The sequence below is a fragment of the Pyrgilauda ruficollis genome, unplaced genomic scaffold (genome assembly GCF_017590135.1).
Source record: "Pyrgilauda ruficollis isolate IOZ18807 unplaced genomic scaffold, ASM1759013v1 scaffold17, whole genome shotgun sequence".
In the NCBI taxonomy this organism is placed as follows: Eukaryota; Metazoa; Chordata; class Aves; order Passeriformes; family Passeridae; genus Pyrgilauda; species Pyrgilauda ruficollis.
The window spans coordinates 6,425,450-6,434,912 of NW_024515875.1; the positions used below are offsets into that span (position 1 = coordinate 6,425,450).

At 41.1% G+C, this 9,463-nt stretch overlaps 1 protein-coding gene across 2 annotated transcripts in view; it reads right to left on the reverse strand.

Annotated features, from left to right (window-relative positions):
• Positions 1 to 8,816, reverse strand: part of ZBTB20 (zinc finger and BTB domain containing 20) — a 474,871-nt gene extending 466,055 nt beyond the window's left edge. Inside the window, exon 1 of one of the 2 annotated variants that reach the window (XM_041463801.1) lies at positions 8,747 to 8,816. The gene's annotated coding sequence lies outside the window, so the exon portion shown is untranslated. Of the gene's footprint in view, positions 1 to 8,729 lie in introns of both variants that reach the window. The other variant, XM_041463807.1, reaches the window with a different exon arrangement.
• Positions 8,817 to 9,463: the final 647 nt, after the last annotated feature.

Consider the following 9,463-nt stretch of genomic DNA (forward strand, 5'->3'; position numbering starts at 1 on the left):
GGCCTGAACATGGGTCACTCCAGCAGCGTAATCTGACTCTCATGATTTCTCTGGATTTGTGTAACCTTGACTTCTGCCAGGGTTTCCCAACCTGCAAAATGGGAAAAGAGTCTACCTCCTAACAAAGTGATGAGAACGTGTGAGTGAATATAGGTGTAACCCTATATAAAAGGAAGAGTGTTACTGCTATTTGGGGAGAGTAAGATAGCGTCATGTGGACTTTTATTCTCTTCTCTGAAACAAACACCGACATAGATATAAATAGTGCCTGCAGAAAAGCAAGGGGTGAACTTCTGTATGTTTTTCCAAACATTCTGTAGCTTTTGCATGTAAAGTCTGCTTAGAAGAGTTTTGAATAGTTTAATAATTAAACCAAAAATCTTTAGTTCTAAAAGTATTAACATTTACCAGAGTGGATTTATTTTTCCAGTGGTGTCATAAATTCACAGTATTTACCCACCAGTTCTGGTTTTCATAACAAGACTGTGGTTTTTATTTTGATCCCTGGCTAATTTATTGCTGCAGCACATCATTTTGCTTTTCTTTTGGAGGTTCTGAGGAAAAGTAATTTTTTACAGACACTGTTCAGATGGTATTTTTCAATTAAAAACACTTAAAGCAGAAAGGAACGATTGTCTGGTGGGGGGCTGAAGATCAGAGTTCAATGCTTGGCTCTACAATAGACTCCCTGGGGACATTTTCAAAGGCACAAATGGCAGGTTGGCACATCACTCTCATACTTGCTTTAGTGGGAGTTAGTTGCCTCTGAAAACTCTATTTCCTTTCTGTGGATTATCCAAATAAAATCAACTAATTTTTCCCTGTGTCTTGGTCTGCAACCACAACAGTGGAAATTCTAACATTTTGTTCCCCTCACCTCTCTCCTGACTTGCCTTTTTAACTAAAAGCTTCCTGAGGCAGCACTGCTTTTACAGCATGTAAAATACCCAGCGGCAGTGGATGGGGCACTGATGTCGTCTGGGACTCCCCAGCTCCTGTTAGAATGTACACATGCAAATAACATCAATACTAATTTGGCATCTGGAGTTAGCATGCTGATCAGATCAGGTCCAGGTTATCATGCTGTCCAGGAGCAGTGCTGCTCAGGTAAAAAGCACCACATTATCAGCCCAAGTGAATGGCATCCACAGAACTCAAGCTGGACAGGAAGGCTGGGTGAATGTCTCCCAGTGGCACCAAGATGAGCCATCACTGAAAAGGGGGAGTTATTAACCCTGTTAATCTCAGTCCTTGGTTTTTTGGTAACTTTTGTTCCATTTAAGTCGACACCCTTTGATCAAAATGTTACATTTTACTGGAACAAAATGCAAAGCCTTAACAAATGTCCATGAGGCCTTTCAGAAAGCAACTCATGAACCTGAGTATATATTTGTACCACGAGAGTACAAGTACTCAGCCACCATGGTAACAAAACCAGGTCTGTCTTATACATCTTGCAAGACAGGATTAGGCACAACAATTCCTGTTTTTAAACCACAAATGTAAAATTCCCAAAAATGTGACATGTGGAACTACTTAAAAAGACTGAATGGCAATATACTGAATAAATGTGCATGACCAGTAAATTCAAGAAAATATTGATCTGTATTTGTTTACTCAAAAAGTGGAGTGCCCTACAGAATTATTCTACTAAAACTATTATATTTTTCCTACTCTACTGAACTTAAATGCATTGTGACCATGAGTTAAAATAAAAAATAATAATAAAAAAAATCATATTCCATGTGCACTCATTAATTATCTCCTCTCCTTCCAGAAATTACCATGTTTGCCAAATGAGATGAGCTAGTGCTCATTATATTCCAGAACATCACCACTGAGCAATGACGTCTTTCAGATAACCACTAGTAGTTAAACCAGGCTTTTTATTTTCAACCTATTGTATAAGTTATTCTCTAAACCATTCATCTTTCTCAACAATTTCTTTCTGGCTATAACCAAGATCCTAAGTTTTTATGAACAATTTTTTTCCCCTGAAGTTAACACAGCAAAAGCCAGCAGCATTACAGTAGGAATTATTTTTTATGCAATACATTCATGAGTATAAGGCATATCTTTGTGTCCTAGGCACATTCTCCATTTCTTTCTGCATCATATTGTATCATCTATGCAATCAGACCAGTATGCAATGCAAGACAGAATTCCAACAGTAGATGTAAATAATTTAAGAAAGTTTGTAACTCCTGAGGGAGATTTACTCACAGATCACCTGTTCACGGAGTTTAAATGGATGTCAGAAGAGCTCCAGGATTATTACAGACCAACGATGGGAAGGGTTACAACAAAGTATCAGTATTCTTACAGCCCAGAACTGAAAGTAGCTTTGATTTTGGATACATTAACAAACTGCAAAAGGATTGGTCTAAATCCGCCAGTGGAGGAATGTAGTTTGATTGCATCATGTACTGGGACGCTGCTGCAGTTGGATCCAGAAAGAATGACGCATCACTGTCTGACATAGCTCTGATAATAGATAAGTAAACTGTAGGACTGCCAAATGAAGAGGTCAAAAAAAATCCTAACAAAAACAAAAGAGCTGATAAAGCAAATTACACCAACAGAATATGCAGTGCAACATGAACAAAAGAAACCCAAACAAACCCCATTCCTATTACTGATGGGATGCCCCTGTGTCCTACATGGCATCACTGCAAATGGATTCCACAGGGAGTGAGAACAACACAAGTCCACAGTTCTGCAGTAAGAGCAGCCCACGCAGAATATCTCCACTTACCAGCTGAGAAACCTTGACCTACTGGCCATGTGTCTCCATTTCTACCCCCCTGATCCACTAAATCAGTCATGCCTTAAGGTAGATCGCAGTCATGGGTGACAAAACCCAAACCTTTTCTGTTTGCAACAATCCTTGTATTTTCCTCCCAAAGGCAAAGCATGCTAAGGACATTCTTTATATGTCCAGAGGCCAACAGCCTGTCACTCTCTTTACACAATGCACCACATGTATCTAGGACATAGAAAGGATTATTTAAAACTCTAAAGGAGATATTTATACCCAGTACACTTCCAAAATAAGGATGGCAAGTTGCTGAAATAACTTATTTAAAACTTTTTCTCAAGTACAGAGTGATAGAATTAGAGTAAAATCATCTAGAAGGGGTTGGAAACACTTTCTCATGAAGTCTTAAACATCACTTCGAGTGACATTAACTTGAGCTACACGTCCCATCGGAGAGCAAGTGTTAGCAAAGTAAATGCATTAGTTAAAGCTTAATAGTAGTTTGGTGTTCAATATCCTGAAATATTTAATATGTTTTTTTCCCAAAGTAAACTGTTATTCAGTTTTAATGAAGACATTAACCTGCTTGATTTGTAAGCTCCTGTGGGAAGTCAGTCTAAAACACTGTCACAAGAGGTAGGCAGATGTAACAGGAGCTGTGGCAGGAAATCAAGCATATTTTAAATGTTAAAAAAGCAGCCAGACAATAAGTCTCAATATGCTCTTGTTTTCTTTTAGTTTTGTTTATTTTTTGGTAATATGATTTCTGCCCTTTAAAAGATGCCAATTAAGGCTGGCTGTAACGTAATCTGAAGGTAACTGTGGGTACTGAAATCTACGTGAGTCCTCACCAACTATGCTGTAAACAAGAAGTGGTAGGATATAGACTAAAAAACAAAAAGAGTTTGGGTCAGATTCTGAACTTCAAGACACTTGCAGGCTCCAGCATTGTAGGATGACAGCTTTAAACTGGAATCCACTGTAACACTTTTAGTCACAGTTTGAATTTTCCAGACTGACTTTGAATACAGTCTACACTTCATGGGAACAGCCGGTCTTGTGAGTTTTCAGCTTGAAATGATACTGATATAACAAGATGAGCAAAAATGGTGAGACCCCAAGCAATTAAGGTGGGTGTGTACTCTTCCTGAAATGCATATTGGTGGTTTGACAAGGGAGACAAGCTGGCTGCTTTGTTTCACAGTAGCTGTGTTTAGTTCATGCTGTCAAGCGTGGATTCTGACACTTAACAGTATTAATATTGCTATTTCTATTGATATAATTAGCACTTCTATAAATAATAGCTAAGGCTGCCATAGCTAAGTATATTACTGCAATCAGCACCATCAGGCCCTTCTTCGTTACACACCCTCCTGGAAATGCAAGCTGATTGATCTCAACAAGAAGACAGCCACTGAGCAACGCTGTTGATTCTAGCGGCCCAGCGAGGAGCAGCTCCCACCACGTAGAAGTCTCTCCTAAACAACTAGTTTGTATGTGTGAGACTAACATTTCTCACCAGTCTTGCACCTGCCAACGTTTGAATGCTATAAATAGGGACTCTTCTTTTCAGCCACACGATAAAAAAACCCTCACATTGAGTTCAGTGGGTGTTATTCATACACTACAATGGGGGAGAAGTCCTACAAATTGTTTTGGAGACAATCTGGAACCCACATTGAAACTCCACCTAAACAGCGCAAAGATTTTATTTATTTACTTTACAGTTATGAAACAGAAAACTGCTTAACCAAACAGATATTGCAGCTTTTAACAGAAGAACAGCAGCACCTGGCATTTCAATCCCTAATTTCATTCTGGTACATTTAAAAATAGAGAAGAATGACAGGTTTTCTAGAGGCCCAAACTTCATGCACTTCCAACCTGTTTCCCAGAACTTTGCCCTGTTTTTGCTGCACCTAAAAGCTGTAACTTCTACACGAGTATTGACAGTGTTTAATATCTACCTTGAGGTACTTATGCTTAATGACTGCAACTTACAACCAGCACCGGTGGGAGAGGGAAGTGTACAGAACCAGTGGTGGTGGAAATAAAGCCTCAGGGTCTCAAAAGATGCATACAAAAATACAAGCAGTTAAAAATTATCACCAGTTTTGGAAACAGTGGGTATTTTCTGCTTTCTTCATCTTCCATAAAGTGATGTGGGTAAACACTGCACAAAGCTATTCTGAAGGCCAATATTTACAGTGTCTGGAAATAGAAAGTGTTATGTATAAGAAAAGCAGCCTCGATGTCTGACTGGAGTTTGCTACAAAAATGCTTTAAAACTTCCGTTTTCTTAAGCTTTAGTCAAACAGATATGCCAAAAGTCATATGGGAAGTTAGGCAATTTGTGTGCACAATTACTGTTGGGTGGGAGGCACACATTTATGAATCCTGGAAGTTCTTCCAAAAACAGTGCTTGCTAGCTGCAGTACTTGAAAACTTAAAATGGTAGAGAGGGGACTACAATTCCAAAGAAGCTTTGAACTGTACTACTAATACAGCTCACTTTGTATGAGGCCAAAGCACTCAGAGAGCACTATGTCTTTCAGCAGTATCAATGCCAAAATCATTCCTGTATAATTCCACTGATGTCACTTCAGTTATTTCAAAGAGGAAATTCATGTCTAAGCCACCTTCTGTTTTCTGATGTAAACCCAGAATAACTACACCAAAGTTTATAAAACTACTGACACTGGCATTTATTGTCAAACCAAACAGCCAATGGAAAAATTGGCACCTACCATCTGAAATTATTACTTTAGATATTATTTATAACCCTGATGGCTGCATTTTGGAATTCTCCACGTACATACCTTTGCAAATATTCGTAATGACAAGCACATGGTATTATTCCTGTTGCACAGATAGGAAACAAAGAGTGAGCAATTTTTCCCTAAAGTCAAATATGCTATTCGTGGCAGAGAACTTCATGAGGCCCAAGTCTTAAGCCAGGAACCCAGACCAGTAAACAAGTACTCAGTCTTCAATATGCTTTCCAGAAAATATAAGAAGCAATAACTAGCTTGGACCCCATATTGGATTTAAAAAATAGGAAATGATGAAGGAATAATTATTTCTTTGAATAAGCTAAGAGTCAAAATCAGAACTTTCCCTTACAAGGAAATTTGATAACAAAATATCTTATTCTGATATTCATTGAGGCATCTTTCATTAATATATGGGAAAATAAGAGTATAATCTGAGATCCATTTATATCAGTAAGCACAAAATTATCTACACACCAAAATCTTTTTCTTTCCTGCTCACCCTACTCAAGCCACAAAATGGGACTTCCCAATGCAACACAGACCTTCCAAATCACCTCTGGTTGTGAAAACTAGTCAATGGCAACTATTTTCTTCTGTTTCAGATATGCTCAATGATTTTTCTCAGTGAATGAAAATTAAATTACTGCTCATGAAAATTAAAGAACTGAATTTTGACTTGCTTGGGTTGCTCTGATACCCAAGATCAAGGGTCAGCACACCTACGTAAGGGTAAACAAGCAAAGTTTACTAATAGCTGCCAATTTGAGACACTGTATTTTTTTGTTTGTTTATCAATAATGTAATGATTTGTGCACACTCTCTGCAATACCTCTTCAGAGAGCCTAAACTGCTGGTAAGATTTCTTGGGCAATTACAGATGAATTCTGCTTACTTAACATTAATTTGGTACTTTGAGCAAATTAAAAATAATTATTTTTCCCCATAGCATCTTCTACATTAATATCTGCAGTCACTCTGGAATCTTAATGAGCTAAACTCGGTAAATTCTGTCCATTCTTGGCTAGAGGACTGCCTTCTCCTTCATGATACACATGCAATCATTTGGGAACAGTTTGCAAATCTAAAATTTCACCTCGCTTGAAGGGATTTACAGCCTCACATGACAAACCATACCGAACAATACTGAGGCCCTGTGAAAAATAAACAGAAAGAACACACTTATTTTCTAATACCAAGATGGAAATAGTAAGTCTTGAGGGCCGCCTGGAATTTGACCAAGGTTACCCAGCAAGGATCAAATCCTATTTGTCTTAGGCAGGCAGCCCTGCCGAAATCAAATAAGCCTACAGCACAGATCAGTATACTAAGGCTATGGTTTAACCTCTGAGGCATGCTATAAATCCTGTGCCACAAAATAGGTGCTATGGATTAATTTCTAATCCCAAATTATAACTCGTCATTGAAGAGCTGAAAACCCAATCTCCCTCACAGATTTACATAACAAGAACAGAACCATGCTGAGATTTAAGACTTTACTTACACAATTTCTAATAAAATATTTTCCAGGATACTCCATTCAGGGACAAATAAATCACACTGAAGTAACAAACCATACACTATGACACACCACCTTTTTTTTTTTTTTAAATCTGCCTGCATATCTAGTCATTAATTTACCCAATAAATTAATTCCACAAGTGGCTCTCCGAGTCATCAGTTTGAATTATCAAGTTTCTGCTGTATTTCCAAAACAATGCCAGGCATGCATGTGCGTAGGAGGGATGGGACAATGAAGCCAATAGGTGCAGCTGTGGCCTGGGAGGCAGAAGGTCTGTTCAAACTCTGCCACTGACTGCTTTTTGACATTGGGAAGTCATTTCAGCGCTGTTTAATTAATTACATCTTTTAGCATGTAACATTTTAGCAACGAAGTCACTCCTCAGACATTTGGAAGGCAGAAACAAGCCTTTATGAACTTTATGAAACCTTATTTTCTGCTGAAAAATCAGCAACATCGGGGAAAAGGGGTGTGTGCAGCCAGTCTGTTTGGATTTCTGGCCTTTGTATCTTCCCCTCATGTAAAACAGAAAAAACAAAAAAATCGACCTTCACAATGCATCTTTATGCAAGTACAGGTGAAAGACCACCTCTGTAAATTCAGATGATTGAATGGGCTGGCTGGTATCTCATACATCTGGTACTGCTGCTGCACTGGATCTGAACCGTTCTTCACTTTAATATGAATGCTGGCAACCCTGATTTTAAACCAGAGGGCTTAGGTTGCATTCATAATGTTACATCATAGTAAGACCAAACATTAAATCCTCAGCCAGAAGGATTTTTCTTGTATTTTACTTCTGCACTACCACAACAAACAGGATACAGTTTAAGACTCATAAACCATTTCATTTTGGAAGACACAAGGCATTCATATCTTTAACAACTGACTAGTCACAGATTCTACATGCTACCAGAAAGTTTTCTTCTCCTAGAAATGAGGATTTTTTAAAAACACCTACAGATTAAATGATGAGATTTAAAATAATGCTAAAATTTTCTGTAATGTTCTTCCTGCATTACAAATGGACTATTAAATCAGTGAAGTGCCAATCAAATGCTTTTGTACTTTGAAAGAAAGGTTTAAATAACAAAAGCAGTTTTTCAGGCCTCTCTCTCCCTCGGTAGTCAGTGTCACCTATGCACTAATTACAACATATTTACTCGCTTTTCTAGTAAGATCACGATTGAATAGATTTTTTTTTAAAGAACATGATTTTTAAGAAAAGTTGCAATCAGAGCCTCGTGGATTCTGCCTCTTATTAATCCAACTTGTCTAAGAAAAATATAATGTTGTGCAGTAAACTTCAAGATATATGACAGGATTGAATAATAACAGCTCTGGATTCAGTTTCCAGCTTTAAAAATCAACTTGCTGCATGACCTCGGGTGAACCATTAATTAACTAGGGCCAAATCCTCTGTGGACTAAACACAATGGAACTAGCCAGTTTGTACAAGCCAAAGATCTGGCCCCAAGTTTCCAGAAGTTTTGAAACAGGCTGGCCAAATACTGGAATTTTTGTGCTGTGAAAAAATATTTAGTTCTGTTTCAGAGTAAGAAGTAAAGCTCTCACTATCCAAGCAATTCCTTTCAAAGGGGGGAAACAGGGGGGAAAAATGGGGGGGGGCCCCGGTGGGCGGAGCACGCCCGGGCCCCGCCCCCGGCCGCGCGCTGACCCCGGAAGCGCCGGTACCTCTCTCATCTTCCCCTGCCCCGCGCTGGGCGCCGCCGGCTCGCGGCACTTTCAGAGGCGGCCGCCGCCGCCTCGCAGGGCCCCCTCATTGGCCCCCGGCCCCCCCGCCCCGCCGGCCCGCACCCATTGGCTCGTAGGGCCGCTACTCAAGGCGGGCCCCGCCTCCCGCCGCCGTCTGAGCCCGCCCCCCTCCTCGCGACTCACGGCTAGTTCTCGATAGGCGAAGCCGGTCCGCTATGCGCCCCTCCTATTGGAAGAAGCAAACGTCGGTCAAACGGGCAGCGCTTCTCATTGGCCGGATTTTAGAACGCTAGGGGGCCGTCTCCGCCGCTCGGGAGCGCTGACTGGCTGGGCGGAGGTGTCAGTCGTGCCGGCACTCGGGTACCGATTGGCCGCCGCGGGCCAGGCAGCAGGTTAGGTTGCGCTCTCCCCCGCCACGCCCCCCCCCCCGCCTTCTACGCATTTCTATTTCCCGCTTTATTTATTTATTTTCCTCCATAAACTTAAATGACCCCGGAGGGGGCGGGGCCGGGGCAGGGCCCTCCCGGCTCGGGAGACCAATGGCAGAGCGGCAGCGGGGCGGGGCCGGCGGCGGCGCGGGCCAACGGCAGCGCGGCAGACGGGCCGCGCTCGGCCAATGGGGCGGTGCCTCCGCCCCCGCCCGGAGCTCGCGGCGGCGCCGGGGGGCCGGGCCCGGGAGCGGGGAGCTGGGGCGGC